Source organism: Myxine glutinosa, chromosome 10 (assembly GCF_964187855.1).
Source record: "Myxine glutinosa chromosome 10, kmMyxGlut1.1, whole genome shotgun sequence".
NCBI lineage: Eukaryota > Metazoa > Chordata > Myxini > Myxiniformes > Myxinidae > Myxine > Myxine glutinosa.
Window position 1 is genome coordinate 12,048,938 of NC_136270.1, and position 19,359 is coordinate 12,068,296.

Here is a 19,359-nt window from a genome sequence, read left to right on the forward strand (position 1 = left end):
TCTCTTCTACCCACCCATTGCCAGAAAATCTTGGATACTCTAGTTGGTAGGGCTGGAATACTTAACACAGAGGGCTGGCAGGATGGCCTAGAGGTATGCACACCCACCTCTAGTTTGTACAGTCTCGGTTTGAATGTTCAAATCTCAGCCCAGCTATAAGCTGTTATCCCAGTATTTCACTGGCAGGGTAATTCATCAATGTCTGTGCCATCCCTCAGATGAAAGTTGGAATGGTCTCTTGGCCTTCCGTCTGTCAGGATTAGTTGGTGGACATTAGAGATCCCACTGTGTCCTTTGTGAAGAGGAGATGAGCTATTGCCAGCATCATGGCCAAATTATTGTCCTAACCTACAGAGGGCATTGCATCAGCAGCACAGCAGCCATGCCCTCGGCCAATGATGTTACCCCGCAGCATTCTTTTATGCTGCATATAAAAGAAGACTCAACACAGACTTCAGTGTCATAAATATTTGGCGGATAAGACACTTGACATCACCTTACTTTCTGTTCCTGACCCTCCAGACCTAACCTCAGCTCTCCTTCCAGAAAATGTATTCCATGTAACTGATAACTCTGTGTAAAACATCCCTGCCGTAGTTCTGTTCTGTCTCTCCTCTTTGTCAAGCTGAATGCCACTTCCCTAGTTCTGCTCTCTATCAATGTGAGAAGGTTTCCTGAATCCAATCAATGGTTCCCTATTTGCAATGATTGTCTTAAAATGGAACTACACTTATTTTCACAGGGAACGTATAGCTACGTATATTTATATTTAGCACTTACATTTCAAGTTAAGTAGATGCCAACTCCCTTTTACCACACCCAACAGACCCACTCCCATTTCCACCCTTCCCCAGGACATTGACACCCAATATCATGGAGTAAAAGCAGACGTAGCTGTTACAGCATTTCGCAACGTAAGATGTGGCATCAGTAATGCATGCGGGTTTATGGGGAAACAGACGTGTATTTCAACAAGAAAATGTTATACGTTCTCAGAATGTCTTCATTAGTCGAGTGGAAATAACCTGATGATCAGATATCAAAGAAATCCAAGGAACTTTGATGCAGGAGGCCATTAGGCCCATCATGCCAGCATTTCTGCCAATATCCATGTACCCCTCCTTCTCCAACGCTTTTCGATATTTTCGGTATACTGTATATCTACTTCCAGTATAAACATATCTACAATTTCTGCTGTCACTTCCTTTCCAGAGAGACCATTCCATCAATGAACTACTCTCTGAGTTAAGGACCCCTGCCTTAATGCCATCCTAAATCTCCGCTTCTTCACTGTCAAGCTATGGCATTTGGTCCTATCGCTGCCAATTCTGCTGAAAAACTCTTCCACACTTATTATGTCTATACCCTTCATTATCTTAAACAACTCCATCAGATTCCTTCACAATTGCATCCTTTGTAATGTATAAAGTCCTGTCTCTTTCAGCCACTCCTTGTAGCTAAGTATTACTGAGTCATGTGGTGAGGCAATGGCCTTGAAACAACTTGCCCTCTCTTCCTGGAAAGCAAACCCAACCGAAGGCAATCTCAAATCATTCCACAAAGGCCACAACAAGTGTGTGTCCACTCTCAGGAAAGCCAGAAAACAACATCTGTCCAAACTCAAGATTGAACTTTCAAACTTGTCTCCCTGGTGGCGCCTTGTTAAGTCTGTCTCTGGAGTATGCTCCCTCTCCATCTTTTCCCTCTCTTCAAATGGCACCATAGCCGACTGCGCTCGTGAGAAGGCCGAATGCCTAAATTTTGTGTTTGCTCCCAAATATTGTGTCCCGAACCCTTTGCTCTCTATATCCACTCTGCCCAGTCGCACCCAACTGCTCCTGGACTCTGTGTATTTTGCACCGGCGAAGGTGGATACGTTTCTGGCAACTCTCGACTCTGATTCTGCAATTGTTCCAGAGGGCATTAGCTCTCGTCTCCTAAAAACCTGCTCTTGCACATCCTCTTTCTGCTCTTTTCACCCTATAATTTGCCCTCGGTAAGTAAGATGTTCCATCTGCTTGGAAATCAGCCAACATCACTGAATTACATAAAAGGTTCAAAAACCGATCCACTTAACTACAGACCTAATAGCTTATTTCCAATGATCAGCAAGGTCATTGAATCCATCATCACAGTTGATATGAAATCCTTCCTTTTCTCCAAATGCATCATCTCAGATCACCAATTTGGATTTCAGAACAGGTTACCTTAGACATGCTACTTCTACTTACCCAACAATAGATAAAAGCCCTCAATGTCAGACATGAGATCAAGATCATTTTTCGAGACATATCGGAACTTTTCTATACAGTCTGACATCCCTTGCTCTCCAAACTCTCTGCCTATGGAATCCATAGCCAAATTTACACATGGCTTACTGATTTACTCTACTCTCATAGCCAATGTGTGGCACTCAACGGAATCCTTTCATCTCCTCTCCCTGTGAAGGCTGGAGTCCCCCTCCCCAAAGGCAGTGTTCTGGGCCCAGTCCTATTCCTAATATGCATCAACAATTTTCTTGACTATCTAGAAAATCCTCTTTACCTATTTGTTGATGACTCCCCCGATGCCGTGACATTCCTCATCCTTCAACATAGGCGGGCAGCAGCCTCCTCCCGCTCTTCAGATCTTGACAACATCATAAGATGGTTAAACACTTGACATATGTCTTTCAATCCTGAGAAATCTCACACTCTCTTCTCTCTCTGAAAGAATCGTATGGCCAAACCTTCCCATCTACTTTCCTAGCAATTGTCTTGCGGAAGTTCAGTCACAAAACTCCTAGATCTCGCTATCACCCACAATCTTTCTTGAACAAACCACATTTCTAAGTTGACTTCCATAGCCAGCCGCTAACTGGGCATCCTTCATCGTACAAAGTCCTTCCTTGGCACACCTGAGCTCCTATCCATCTACAAGGCCTTCATCCACAGCTTGATAGAGTACTGCTCTCGCCACTGGGCTGGAGGCCCTGCCTCACACCTTGCTCAGCATCATGCTGTGGAAACCAAGAACTTCAAGATTATTTGAATCTCCCGTGATAAAGCTAAGTCTATGGCTTATCACTTTCCTATCATAGACAGTTTGATGCTGTCTCTGTCCTCCACTGCCTCCTTTCTTGTCTTGCACCCTCTCCTCTTTCTATGCTATGTCCCTCCCCCAGCTCCCCCCCCCCCCCCTGCCCCTTCCCCAGGTTTCTGCAGGGCACACATGGTTCAACAGCACCCTTCTTCTAATGAAACACCCAAAATCCAGAATCACTGGTCACCTCCACTAATTTGTTCCTCTTTTTTTCCGTGCCTGTGAAAAACCAACTTCCACATCCTCTTCACTCTCAATCTTCCCTCCGGGCCTTCAAGACAGCTGTTCGCCACCATCTCAGATCATCCCCCATAACAAAACCATGATCTTTGTACACCTGTTAACCCCACCCCCAAGCCCTCCTACTTCCAAATTTCTAGTTTTTCCCTCCTAAGAGTTTGCTTCTGTATCCATCTTGCCCATGCCATGCACCCACCACTACCCCTCATTCGTCCCCATACCCCTCCTTTGTCAAAGTTTCTCCATATTTTGTCCTTCACCCCTGCTTTTTATGCCCCCCCCCCCTTATTTCTCTGTTGATCCTTTTGTTCTTTTACATCTTGCTCTGTTCTTTGTTCTAGCTCTTCTACAAGCCTCGATCTTGTATTTAAAAAATCTCCACTCAGATCACCAATTGCACACATAAAATCATTGGACACATTAAAAAACCAAACATGTAGATTCAATAATGTAATTGTTGAAGGACTGTTCCAATGTTCATCAAAAGTGCCTTTTTGGCACGCGGGATGTGAAGAACATCTGATTGCAAGTTTCCATGCAATGCAATTGCCTCATGCAATAATCCTTATGAGGACATACAACTCGTGCATCCAAGACTAGCCCGAGATCAAATGACGCCCCAGGCAAGGGGCATCTTTGACACCCCCTCTTCATTTGTTCAACCTTTGAATACCTTATGAAGGAGTAGCGAGGGAAGGCCGTGGTGAGGTGATAGTAAGTGCCGACACAGGTGAGGGTGCAGCTATAGATATATAGGTAGGAATGAGACCCGGGAGTTTTTGTTGGTCATGAAATTATTAAATATGTAGATTCTTCATTATGCAGAAAGGACGGAAGTCAGAGTTGTGTGTAGTTTAGTTTCGAAAGCACAGAAGTTAGGGACTTTGAGGAAGGGTTATTGACATCAAATCAGGTCAGGGCAGGAAGATGTTGTTTGTCATACAACTAGTACTAATTATGGAGGGAAAGTTTCCTCGGAGGATTTGAAAAATAGGTACAGGATGTTGGGTAAGCGACTGAGCACAAAGGGTTGGGAGGTAATGTTTTCTGGTATACTTCCAAGATTAGGAAATGGAATAGAATTTATTAGCAGAGCGATATATATGTCAACCTATGGCTGGAAGAATGGTGTAGGCAGGAAGGTTTTGCATTTAGGAAGCAGTGCGTAGTAATTGCAGGAGCGTAGGGATCGGTATTTCCTGGCTGAAGGAGGCAGGACTTTATGAATTAGAAAGGAGGCAATTACAAGGGGGTGTGATTGAGATGTTAATAATGAGAGGTATAGACCAAATAAATGCAGAAGAGTTATTCAGCAGAATAGACAGCGATAGAACCTGAAGTCATGGCCTGAGATTAAAGAGGGGAGTTGAGACTGTATTAAGTAAAGGGCCTTTTACTCAGAAGGTAGTTATGCATGGATTGGTCTCCCTGGAAAGGTAGTGGCAGCAGAAACAGTAGATGGGTATATATTGGAATTACATAGGTACTTTAAGGCATTGGAGATAAAAGGGTCCAGGGATATTGGCCGGACTTGTAGATACCTTGAGTATGGATGGGTGATTGCGTACATCTGTGCTGATTGTGATGTCTGTGAGAGGGTCTCATCAAGAGATAGTGTGTCATCGGTGTTGTACATTCTTCACCCTAAAACCGCCTTCCCCACCACCCCCTGCCACACCACTCAAAAAAGGATTATATTATCTTTAACACCATGGTGATGTCCTTCAGCCTGCCACAATATTCTCATCCACATTCCTCTCCCCATCTCCCCAATGAAATCAAGTCGTTAGCTTGACAGATTTCTTAAATCTGGTGATGGTGTAGCGCAGACATGATGGGCTAAATGCCCCCCCCCCCCCAACCCGGCACCCCAAGAGGTCGCCTGCCCCTAAATCCGGCCCTCCATGCACCCTTAGGTGTTTAGAGATGACCTGACACATTCTTAGTAAATTTGAATCAGTCTTTCCAAAACACCAGAATGTAAATCATCCAATAAACACACCGATTACATTCTTAACTAGAACGGCAGCACTCAGTAGAGAGCATACCTCCACCTGGTTGGCCATGTCACTCAATGGTGAAGAATCACTTAAAAGATTATACGAGCTGGATCCGGATCCGGATATTCACCAAAATTTAATTGATTCTTCCTCGTCACACACACAACCTGTCCAACAAGTTCCGTCCAAATCCATCCATAACTTTTTGAGATATCCTGCTATGTATGTATGTATCGTTTTTGGCCCTATCTTCCAATGGTGAAGAATCACTTATGAAATTAAATAATTCTCATATCCGAATCCATATTCAGATCTTCATCGAATTGTATCGTCTTTGTCAGACATCCAACCAGTTCCAAGTTTCGACCAAATCCGTCCACAACTTTTTGAGATATCCTGCTTTGTATCGTTTTTGGCCCTATCGCCCAATGGTGAAGAATCACTTAAATAATTAAATAATTCTCATATCCCAATCCATATTCAGATCTTCACCAAAATCGAATCGAATCGTCCTTGTCAGACACACAACCTCTCCACCAAGTTTCGATCAAATCTGTCCACAACTTTTTGAGATATCCCGCTATGTATCGTTTTTGGCCCGATTGCCCAATGGTGAAGAATCACTTTAAAAATTATAGTAACCGGATACGAATCCGGATCTTCACCAAAATCTAATAATTTCGTCCTTGTCACATATGCCACATCTCTGCGAAATTTCATCTGAATCCGTCCACAACTTTGTGAGATATTTTGTTCACAAACAGACAGACAGGGGTGAAAACATTACCTCCATCCACCTTTGGTGGCGGAGGTAACTAGAACGGCACTCGGAGGAGAGCATACCTCTGCCAGGCTGAACACTTTACTTGATACCACCTTGAGTCTGAACACTTGAAAACAGTATACTGAAGGAGCTGCGCTCCAACGCGAGTCGAAAGAAGTGACGCGACCAAAGACGGAATTCGTCCGAGTTGCTTTATTGCAACAAAACAGCTCAGGTATTCTGACAAAAGCCCGTTTATCGGGCAGCAATATATATACACATTTATGTCGGGAAGTTTGCCCGGCAAAAGCTAAACCGGGCATGCCCGGACGCTCTGGGCGAGCCCTGGAAAGGCGAGTCTGGACCTGCCCGGGCGTGTTTGGCTGCGGCCTGGCAAGTCGAGGCTGGGCGTGCCCGGGCGCTCTGGGCGAGCACTGGAAAGGCGAGAGCGGGCATGCCCGGACGCTCTGGGCGAGCCCTGGAAAGGCGATAGCGGGCATGCCCGGACGCTCTGGGCGAGCCCTGGAAAGGCGAGTCTGGACCTGCCCGGGCGTGTTTGGCTGCGGCCTGGCAAGTCGAGGCTGGGCGTGCCCGGGCGCTCTGGACGAGCACTGGAAAGGCGAGAGCGGGCATGCCCGGACGCTCTGGGCGAGCCCTGGAAAGGCGATAGCGGGCATGCCCGGACGCTCTGGGCGAGCCCTGGAAAGGCGATAGCGGGCATGCCCGGACGCTCTGGGCGAGCCCTGGAAAGGCGATAGCGGGCATGCCCGGACGCTCTGGGCGAGCCCTGGAAAGGCGATAGCGGGCATGCCCGGACGCTCTGGGCGAGCCCTGGAAAGGCGAGAGCGGGCATGCCCGGGAAAGACGAGACCGGGCGTGCCCGGGAGGTTCGGGCGTGCCCGGGAACAGTGAGTCCGGGCATGCCCGGGAGAGGCGCGTCTGGCCGTGTTCTGGCCGGTGCAAGGCGATTGTGTGCATCCAGCGGTAACCGCTACAATACCACCAATAGGCCAGATCTGGATTCGGACCTGAACCAAAATCTAACTGGCTTGTTATTGTCACCTAACCAATGCATCCACATAGTTTTATAATAAGTCGTCCACAACGTTTTGAAATATCATGCTATGTATAGTTTTTTGGCCCCATCACTCAATGGTGAAGAATCAGATAAAACAAATTTAAAATTCTCGTATTCGGATCTGCATTCGGATCTTCACCAAAATCGAATAGTTTCATCCACGCCACACACCCAACCTGTCCACTAAGTTTCGTCGGAATTCATCCACAACTTCTTGAGATATCCTGTTCATAAACAGACAGACAAACTGACAGGTGTGAAAATATAACCTCCATCCATCTTCGGTGTTGGAGGCAACAATCCATTACAATGCGACATCTGTCAGAAAATGAGAGGAATCAAATCATTGGGCACCTGAAAGCAGGATCTTCCATTAGTCATGTTGCAAGGCTCTTTATCATGAGGCGAATAACTGTGTATGACCCCAGAAAATGTTATCAAGCAACTTGATTAACAAGAAATACAAGTGGATCCTGGTCCTACTATAATAACTCCCACTCAGGAGCCATCTACAATCTACATGGTATAGACCAAATGGTGTAGACTCCCACTCAGGTCATTCACATGACCCATCTACGCAATCGGTTTCAAACTGCCCGTAGTACTGTAAACAAACACCCTAAACCTTGCAGGCCAAGTGTCAACACCTCTTGTGACACCGTAGTAGAGGGGAGGGGGTGTGGAGGAGACAGATGTTTGTCCTGAGACATTCCCATTTCCCCCCATTGACTTCAATGTTAAAAAATGAGAATGACTATTTGACCCATGACAAAAAAAGGAGAAAATTTATTGTCATAACACATAATATATGTTTTAGTATTTATATTTATACACCCTACAAATAAAAGTACATTTGGCTTTATGATTGAAGTCAACATGTTGCTCTGGAACATTCATTTTTTGCAATTACCGTATACATTTCTCTCTATATATTTTTAAACAAAGAATAACTATTTGGTCCATGCCAATGGGAGTTATTCTCATTAACCCGAACACCAACCCTAAATTATTTGAATATATATATATATATATTATTATATATATATATTGTATTGTATATATATATTGTATATATATATATATATTGTCGTGTTCCTGGTAATTAAAATCTTTCCAAGGAACGGATAGCCGAACAAGCTGTTACTCCGAGGCGTTCAGTCGAATGGCGGAGTTAATACGCATGGGGAGCGAACAGGGGAGAAACCGGAGCCTTACCTGAACGGCTTCCACCCGGCGTCTTCACAACTGGAAAAAGTAACTCAAACGAAAACCGATTTAAAATGTACAAAAATAAACAGGTTTATTTTTTTTAAATGCCGGTACAAAGAAAACGCACGATAAAACTAAATTCCTAAATTGGGACGTCCCCACAAACAGACTCGAAAACAGACGATGGGATACAATAACTAAAAATAAATATGCGTCTGTGTGCACTTAACTCAACTTGGCTGGTGGGGTCTCGTCAGTCCGTGAATGGGTCCTGGAGGTCCGTGCGTGGGAACACATGCCTTGGCGCGAAGTCCGTGCACAGAACCAGGCCTCAAAGTGCTCTCGTTCACTCGGTCGCGCTCGTGGGTGCGAAACAGGCCTTACGCACGAAGCGAACAGCAGGCGTGCAGACCGCTCTTCCACGCCGTGCTCATCCACCGGTCATCTGCACAGAGAACCACAGTTCCCGGGATGTGGCTCTTCCGCCTCCCAACCACCAGCAAGGTCTCGGAACACTGCCGGTCCGCGATGAGCTTCCTTGAGTCAGAGAGCAAAGTCCACCATTCGTACGAGGTCCAGTACGAGAAAGCGCAAGAGGGAATTGCGACCGTTCACTATGGTCTTCAGAATAACAAGGCACAAGAGACTAAATGTCGGTCAGAGCGTTCTGATCTCCCCACGCGTAAGAGGACAAAATGTCGGGAACACAGTGTTTTGTTCCTCGGGCTCTGATGTCACCTGAACAGTGAACACGTCTCCGTCCCGAACCTATCAGCAAGTTCCATCTTACCCGTGCTTCCCGTCAATCAAAACCCCAACCACTCGCTGCTCCTCGGGGCGTGGCACTCAGCCTGCCCGACCTGTGTGCTTACCAAGTCAATGTTATGAGCAGCAGCACTCAATGTCCTGGCTTGCAGTTAGTTTTTAATTAGGGTGTTTAAATGCGCGATTTTGGCTAGTTTCTATGGTGTGGTGCCAAAAGGGACATAGGAATTAAGTACAGAGGTAACGACATACAGGGAATAAATTATCCATAACCCCTGAGCATTAATTAACAAACCCCAGTCCTCTGATGGGGACGAAGATACACTTAATCCGAACACACGGAGCTGACTTATTTACATCAAGGTTTCTACACGACATTCGGAGCACCTACCTATACATTCTACCTGGTTCTAAGGTAATCATTATCTACCCCCTACAAACGTAACACGCCTCCCCCCCCCCCCCCCCCAGAACCATATCAACCGCAAGGTTCATTGCAGGCACTACCATCCCAGTCTTAACACTTACCGACTCACACTTAATTAGCCTATGAAATAAATCAGGAAGGCTATGGGAAGTGAGCCAGAGCTACTTACCTATTTTCCTTATCGTTCTACCCCTTTAAGCAATAATTCAAATATGTACAAAACTTGATTCCTCGCTTTTAACTCCTGGGGCAGGAAGAAAAAGATCAAAACACACAAAACAGCTACCTTAACCACAACCTTAACCAAAGATGCAAAATTCAATAATTCATAAACATTTTTCCAACCCTTTCCTAAAGACCGCGTCCCCCGGTGGATGGCACAATACCCAACGTTACCTGCGGGGCCATCCCAATGTTCCCCAAATTTCCGCAGGCCCTGTCCTGGTGTTACAGGTGAGTGACATGGCTCGGTGGAATTCGCCCCCCCCCCCCTTTAACTCTTGGCCCCCTGACAGCCAAACAGCTCCTTATGCTGTCGTCCCGCTGGGGAGGTCTCCACACCAGGCTCCGTCGCCTCAGGCTTCCACACAGCCTCACGCGTCGCCGAGGGTCTCTCCATACCGCAGGGCACCCAAACAGACCACACCCTGACGGGCTCCCAATTTCCAGACACCACTGGCTGTCAGGGGCAATTACCGCAGAGGGGGCCTGCAGTCACCGCTCCTCCAGAGCTTGATCCGTACCTGCGGACACACACCTTCCCCACCCACAAAATCCACAAAACATTTCCTCCCCCACTGCCATTCAATTCTCAACCACATATTTCCAATAAAAAGATGTCTCCAAAACGATGCTGCCATGGCCTGCTTACATGTGAAATCCCCATTCACATTTCAAAACACATTTCAAAATAATAATCACCATAATTCCATCTCCAACCTCACGACCACACAAAAACAAAACCTCTACACATAAACAAACGCCACCCACAAGACACTTTGTGTCACACATACCAATCCCCTCAACGGCCATGCCATCACTCTCACCCACCCCCTACTCCAAATTCTCATGTCCAAATTTAAAAGCAAGTCCTGAAGCCTGGGACAGTAACCATCAAGGCACCTTACCTTACCTTGATGCACAGGTAGTTGCAGGTTGGTCGGGTCCAAGAGTGCCATCCACCACACTCAATCCCAAAATATAGCCCATAGGGCCTACCAAATTCCCCTAAATTTCCTTTTATCCCACTGTACTAGCAAGTATGTGGATCCGCCTCCTCCGGTGACCTCTACTACATTACTATTTTTGGCTACAACAACTCCGCCCCTCTACCGTGCAAGAGCCATCGGGACAAGTTGAGCACCTGAAACGCCAACATGGCCCATAAGTGTCCATAAGGGTGCGACCCACCATCCATCCTTCGGCCCCCTGTGAGGAACACGGCGCCACTAGCCAAAGTGGCCAGTGTGGTGAGCACCTGCTGCCAACTCCATCATTCCCAAAACCTCGGACCTGGGGGGAACGGTCGCAGTCCTCTCACATGCAGCCCCCAGTGCCCACCCACACTTGACCATGCCCAGGGTCTAGCAGACAGCCATGCTCCACCAGGAGACTCATCCCAGAAGACACGATCTGCACACCTCGGACACCCACAGCACCACGTAGACCTCCAGACTACCCAACTACATCTCCACAACCCCGCGTCCCAAATATCGGCGCTGTCAGTTGAATATAGCCAGTTGAAGGATGTGTCCTACTACTCTATCAATTTTATCCCAGCCTCCAACACTTTGGTCTAACACACCTGGATCAATAATGGTGCCACTGTGCAGTGTCCACCATTCCTCTTCACAAAATTTACCCTTAAATTTGCCTCTACCCCTCAGATTACCCATGCCAATTATTTTTCACATTCCAATAATTTCTCCAAAGAAGGGTGCTTCTCCATACACCTGCCAGCCGAGCATGGCCCTGTATGCTCGGCTCGTTCCAATTTCCCGATTCATCCCATGGCTCTCTTCCCAAGCCAAGAGTCCACAAATCACAACAGAACATTTATGGAAGATCATTCTCACACCATCACGTTCCACAGATGCCCCAATGGTTGTCCGGTGGGCTATAATCCATTCCCGTCTATGCGGATCGACCCGCGTCCACAGACCAGCACAGCATGGCAGGTCATCACATGCTGGCTGTCCCAGAGTCTCAGGGAGAAGCTGCCAGGCCGCATGCCCGGGCGTTCACCATATCAGGTCCATGTTGGCCGTCCGTGGTGCTGCCACCAAAGCGCGGCCCACAACACCTCCCCCTAGTGGGTCCTCATTATACACCATCCCAGGTACCTGTAAGAAACCACCTCGGACCCCCGGAGGTCTTAACCCCCACCAGGGTCCGGTGACCCTGCCAGCCCAAGACACACACTCGGGCGGCGCCCCGATGGACAAGGGATGCCACACTCCACCAGACCCCCCCCCCCCCCAGAGGGGCCCATATATATATATAGACATATATATAGACACACACATATACAAATTTTCTAATTTCTTGGAAATGCCCTTTAAAAAGATAATATCTATAAAAAAGACATTTTAAATAAAATTACTCTATATAGATAATTTTCATAATATAATCAAGTAAAAACCAAACAAACGAATGGAGAAAATAACAAATGTGAAACCACAATCACAAAAACATAACAAATGTGAAAAATATAAAATAAACATTAAAGGAGTAATCAAATCAAAAGCATATCAAACACAAACGATTAAATGTAAATACAAATGATTTTTTGTTTTTAACAACCTTGAATGGACAAAAACTTTAATGGACGTCAAATATTCGACAAAAAAATTAATCTACTCTGATCTTAAAATGTTATGTGGCTCAGGCGGAGCTCAGACCGGGGTTTTGAGATATGTTTATGACTTAAGCTTTGCAAAACAAAGATATTTAAAACAAGAACCAAAGCCCAGCATATTATTACCATTCTCGATGGTGATGAAGGTTATAAGAAAATAAAGCACTTCATTAAACTATAAAAACAATGACATCTTTGTTGGTTGCCTTTATGAATTCAATTTGAAATATCAAGAATTATTTCCTTTTCATTCTATCTTTCTTGTTTTGGTGGCAGAGGTAATTAAAGCTAAGGATCGTGGTTATTTATATGTCGATTTTTCTTAATTTAATATGACATAAAATATCTTTGTATTGGCATTTGTTAATTATTTTCATGAACTGGTCTGAAATGGCTAATGCTTCAAACAATTATTTCCAGCCTTCTTACTACAAAAAATAAATAACAGTGTATTGACCAATTGTGATGGGTCATTTGGAAGAAAGCTAACACCAAAACGAAGCTTACTTACAATATGTCTTTCCTTCTCATTCCTCTTCATTTTACCACTTACATAAACCTCATAATCAAGCGAGTTCAGCAAATCAATATATACTCCATCATCCTCATTTTTCATATTCAACAGTTCATCGAAATAATTTGAACCTTGATGTCCATCTTTTGTTTGAAGACCAATTTATCTAGCAGTCAATTTAGCAATTGGTCAAGTATAACTCAAGATTATTAATTTGTCATTAAATACCAAATACCTTTTTATGAACAAGATGGAACTGAGCTGATTCTTCTGGTGGAAGGAGACCAGCAAAGTTTTTTTATTCTGTTGAATATTCATTGACCTGAATACTCCGTGAAAAGCCTTCACAATATAATCAGGAGGTTGATTTACCTTTCCCAGTTGTTGGAATAATCAGCTCAGGTCATGCATGGGAGCATGTGCCTGAACAACACGTTGCCACATCCACTTTCCGCCGGTACTCCAGGGACCTCCGTCTGGCTATCCCCCAGGAGGAATGCTGGCCCATCTCCGTCTCCTTGAGATACCGATAAACCTGCTGCAACCACAAAGTTGGCCCATTGGCCTCCTCCACTCATGAGGTTCCCTCGCTGAGAGAATCTGGTGAGCAGGATCAGAATCAGTAAAATGAGCCACATGTCTATACAGGCGCAGCTGGTGCTCACGGAATATACAAGTAACAAATCTCATCTGATTTGTCTTTCTCAGTAAATGCTTGTTAGACACAAAGCCCAACTAACGATAGCCAATAATTCTCCAAAGAAGTTAAGTCTTTCTCTCAGATCCTTGGTCAGAGTCTTGATCTCACATCCGTACAGCAAGACTGGAAGCAACAAGGACTTAAAGACTCAAACTTTTGTCCTCCTGCATAGGCAAAGACTGTGCCATACCCCCATGGTCCAGTGAATCAATGACTCCCCAGTCCCGGCCCAGATGTCTTTTGACTTCTATCTCACAACATGCGGAGACATGAATATCACTACCAAGGTAAGTGAATCCCTCTGAGACCTGAACATCCTCGCCACAGACAGGTACAGACAAGATAGAAGCATCCAAAATGTCATTGAAAGCCTCGACCTCACTCTTGACCCAGGAGACCCGCATTCATATTGGCTCTGACTCCTCATTCAGTGACTTGAGGGCCCCTGTAAGGATGTGTCAGATGACTGGATCAGCTGATAAATAAAGGTCAGAGATCTCGACATTCCCAAATGATTCACCTCAGCTAGATATTGTCCTGTGACTGCTCTCAGTTAAGTCTGAGAGTAAGCCACGGATGAAAAACGAGCATTTAATGGAGGCGTTCAACTCAAATTGATGGCGGATGATACGTGAGGAAGAAGAAGAATACCGACTCACCTGTATGGGCCGCTCAGGCGTCTTCACCCTGCAAATTTACTCAAACCGAGGCGGATTTAAAATGTACAAAAATAAACGCCGGCTTTATTAAACGGAAGGCCGGTAATACAAAATGAAACGTGTGATAATAATGTCCTAAATTGGGACCCCAACTCCTAAATTGGTCCTAAATTGGGATTGTCCAACCAACTTAACCGTTAAGCCAACAGCAAGCTTGGCCCGGCACTGAGAGCAGCATCAGCCATCGGTAGTTGTTGCACCCCCGGCAATCACTCTTCCCTTTCTAAAGAGGGACAACAAGACCCATCTTCCAGTCAGTTTAGATTATGTTTGTGCTCCAGAGTACAGAAATGCTTGTGCTGCGCCGTCAGTAAACATACAGTTTTACACGTCAGCTCAGTTCTGCCATCAAACCTGGCCCTGCAACACTGGCCAATGGTATCCAGTGCCCCTTGGGAGACAAAGTTATTCTTCGCCTGACGGTAGGTTCTAATACACCCACTGGCAAGCAACAGCACAATTACAACATTTCCACTACCCTTGAGAAGTTCAGCATGGATGCCATAGACCCCAGGAGCTTTGTCCCCTTCCGACGGGTTCATTGCAACCTGTGTTTCCAAAAACAAAGGTGGCTTCCAGTTGATTGGAGGGTCAGCAATAGGGATAGTAGCACCCTGACATTTAACTTAATAGTTGGTGGGGCAGCTTGGTAAAGCCGCTGAAAGTAGCCGGCACAGCGGGCATTCACTTCAGATTCCACTGTGAAGAGCTCACCACCCTCCACTCTAACTCAGGGACAGGTTTGGAGGAATGCAATGCACCAATTCCTCTGTAAGCAGGACAAGAATCACCTGACCACAGGTGATGCTCCATCTTTTCATAGATTCCTCGCAAATAGACATCCTTGTCTGCCCTCAGTGAATGTGCATTTTTATGTCTGAGCTCAGTTCTGCCATTAAACCTGGCCCTGCAACACTGGTCAATGGTATCCAGTGTTCCTTTGGAAGACAAAGTTCCTCTTCACCTGATGGTGGGTTACAAGACACCCCACTGGCAACATCAAGGATGGTAGTCTTGAAACCACTCCACAACCATTCAGAAAACCACCCAGAAGCCTTACGCCTTATCCAGTATCCCTTACCCACTCAACCCATTCGCAAACTCGTCTGCTACCCTTTCAACTTTGAGCATGCCAACATCCAGCCTAGGCTGTGATGGTTCCATTCTCTTGGATTTGAGCCACAGCTTCAGAGTTGCCATGTCAAGAAGCCTGTGATCGGTACTGAGGAACTGCGCTCTCCCATAGACCCTGCAGTTTTGGAGCAACCTTCAGCGACCATCAATGAGAACATGACCACTCTCCGTTTCCACATCACCAGCATCACCAAGATTTTCCACAAGTCCAGTAACATGGCTGTGGTTGCTGAAACCATGAACCAGCCACCCTAAGTCCACAACAAAGTCAAGGAATTTAATGCTATTCTGGTTCCTGGTTAAAGACCACCAACACATGTCTCATAACCATCTCTCAGTGCCAGTCGATGGATTGAATTCCCTCAAGACTAGAAGAGTATCTTGCCTGGGGGCATTGATAAACAACTGACATGAGCACAGAATAGAATGTCCCCTTCTCAGTGAGATCATCCTGCCTCAGTCGGACCATATACAGAGACCAGGGAAATGACACCCAAAGTGGCAAATCCTCAGTCTCCTAATACACTCGTTGACTGGTGTTACCTCGATTACCATAAGAGTCAGCTTGTTGGACACAGCTATAACAACTCCCTGGGAATGGTAACCATCACAGTGACCAGACCAGTAGTAGGTGTAGCCACCCACCATAATATCACCACTATCCGGTCTCCAAACCTCGGAAAGTGTTGCAATAGTGATGCTCAGATGCTGGAACTCAGATGACTGGGCTCTCCAGAGATTGTTAGATCGAATTGTATTTGGTAACTCAAAGCAGGATATCTCAAAAAGCTGAGGACATATTTGGACGAAACTTGGTGTACATGTTGGGTGTGTGACAAGGACTAATCGGTTCGATTTTGGTGAAGATCTGAATATGGATTCGGATATGACAATTATTAAAAAATTTAAGTGATTATTCACCATTTAGAGAGGGTTAAAACTAACATATCGCAGGATATCTCAAAAAGTTGTGGACGGATGATTTTGATTAAATGTGATTTTCTGGCCTACTCTAGAATATAAAACGTAAACTGTTAACCTGGCGGAGGTATGCTCTCTACTGAGTGCCATTCTAGTTCTTCCTCAAATTTGTATATTCTGTCCCCCCCCCCCCCCCCCCTCCCGACAATTTCATCTGTGTTCTGTGATCAAAGAGAATCACTGTCTCTACATATTATATGCCCCAGGTTATATCTTCTCTTGGCTTTCCTAGCTGTTTTGTCACATCCTCCACTCTTATTTGGCTCTCCTTTAAAAGTCCTTCCTCATCTATGAGATAGCTCAAATCCTCTTCAATATGCGTGTGAGCATAATGCCTTGTGTCAGCGGCAGTAAGTTTGCTTACGAAGATGATCTTGCCTTTTCTACCCAAGCATTTTTTTGTATAACATGATCGAAGGCTCTGGGTGGAGCACACGCACACACACACACACACACACACACACACACACACACACACACACACACACACACACACACACACACAAAATATACAGGCAAATATACACAACACAACACAAGACTGTTAGGTGAGACAAACTTGAAGGTGTAATGGAGTTGGCATTGTTGAACTTGAAGGCGAAGGTAACAATAGGTTGGCATCTATTGCTCAGCTCGTGAATTTTTCTTCACTTTACTATTCTCAAAAGAATACCAGAAAAAATTGCACCACAAATCCTTTTCATTCAGTTGTCTACCCAACATCTTGTACCTCCAAGTAAACTTTCCCTGTATTATTTGCTCCTACATGTACCACACCCAATGCCTTCATCCCATGATCCGACACAACGTCACCCAACCTCTTTTCAATATCACCTCACACTTGCTCATTCAAAACAATACAAACTTGTACGTCTCCGATCATTGCTGCTGAATGAGGAATCCACATATTTCATAGTTTCATCGCTGACAAAACCCATCTACACCCAGCTCCCACCACTGCACGCATCTGCCACACCACCTCCCACTACACCTGCACCAGCCACTTGCCATGCCCCCAACCACCTCCCGCACCCCCACGACCACCCACACTCACATCCGTCCCATCCCGACTTATACCCGCCGCGACATGAATTACACTTTATGGCCAATACCCCTTCAGTACACTGAAAGTAATTCTCTCTGAAATTTATCAGCACGGTTAAAAAGTCAACTATTGATGATGTATGCAAAATAGCAGAATTTTAACCTTCTCCCACCCAGGATGACACCTATATTCACCTTCCCTCTACTCCTGCCTCCTAACATCTACCCTATCTCTCAGTTATTGTCAACTCCCCTAAACCTCTCTTCTTATTTCTCAACTCATCCTTATTCTCCATTCCTGAATCCCATTTTCTGTCCATTTTATCCATTCCGTGTTGAACAATTTCTCATACAGTAGGTAGACAGCCCCTAACATTGTCAGACCTTTGTACAGTGGACCGGTTATATGTTTCCAATCAAAATTATATCAACTCAGACGTGAATCAGAAATCAATACCTGAAAATAAATCCGGTATATGATTATTATACAACACCCACAGACACTTCATACTACGTTATCAACAACTGCAAACACTTAACTCCACAACGTCCAACAAATCAGTCCATTGTACGATATCGCCATCTACTGCTACAAATGCAGGATGCAGGGATAAAGCACCAGTCATATCTTCCATTACGACAACAACAAATATAACTAGAACAGCCACTTTATAACTGCTGGCAGTGATGACCGGTTTCCTCCGCCTTCCCGCTTTGATACAACCCCATTTTGATACAACCCCGCTTTGATACAACCCCGCTTTGATACAACCCCGCTTTGATACAACCCCACTTTCATCATAATTAAAGATACACTGAAAAGTCACATGACTGGCGAAGATAAACTTTCCAGTTTCTTCTTCTTCACAGAAAAACAACTTCTACTTTCCAGACGGTACAACCAATCATGGTATAATTTTAAACACTTATTCCCATTGAAGATATGTACATTAGTTTAAAGTTTCACGTTGATCAATAAAGTGGTTCAAGAGATGGAAGGTTTTTTAAGATTCCCACTTAATTATTATTTATCGCTGCCAAATCAGGTTGCAAACGTGTTGCACAAAAATCATGCACTTATTGCAAATTCCAAACGACCATTTAAGCATTCAGACATGGGAACATATTTCTGAAGATTTCATTCAATATGTTCAAGAATGAGGGAGGGCATGTGTTTTAAAGGTTTATGCTTCAAAAAATTATAGCTCCCAAAACCATGTGACCTAAAACGTCAGCAACCCTGCACTTTTTGTTCATCATGGGTATGTGGTCATGCTTGTAAAGTTTGGCTTCAATATGTTAAGCCGTTTCGGAGAAAAAGGGTTTTCAGTGGTCTTTAAGGCTTTTCTCTTAAAACAATATGGCGGCCAAACCACGTGATTCATTACGTAGTCCGGCCGCCACGATGCACTTAGAACGAGTGATAACTGGCACCTGGTGTCTCCCAGGACGGGCAAACTGGTACGTGGCCAGAACTCGTTCTTGCACTTAGAACAAGTGATAACTGGCACATGGCATCTACCACTTCAGGCAAACTCCTATGTGGCCGAACGAAACTCGTTGTTGCACTTTGAACGAGCAATAACTGGCACATGGCATCTCCCAGGACAGGCAAACTCGTATGTGTCCGAAACTCGTTTTTGCACTGAGCACGAGTGACAACTGGCGCCTGGTGTCTCCTCAGACGGGCAAACACGTTTGTGGCCAAAACTCGTTTTACACTCAGAAGAAATGCTAAATGGCACATGACATCTCACAGGACGGGCAAACTCGTATGTGGCCAAAACTCGATTTTGCACTGACATCGAGTGATAGCTGACACATAGCGTCTCCCAGGACGGACAAAC

General features: G+C 45.2%; 1 protein-coding gene across 2 annotated transcripts in view; it reads right to left on the bottom strand.

The window, feature by feature from the left end:
- CDK14 (cyclin dependent kinase 14) overlaps window positions 1-19,359 on the bottom strand; it is a 298,871-nt gene that overhangs the window by 188,107 nt on the left and 91,405 nt on the right. The gene's annotated exons all lie outside the window — the stretch shown is intronic.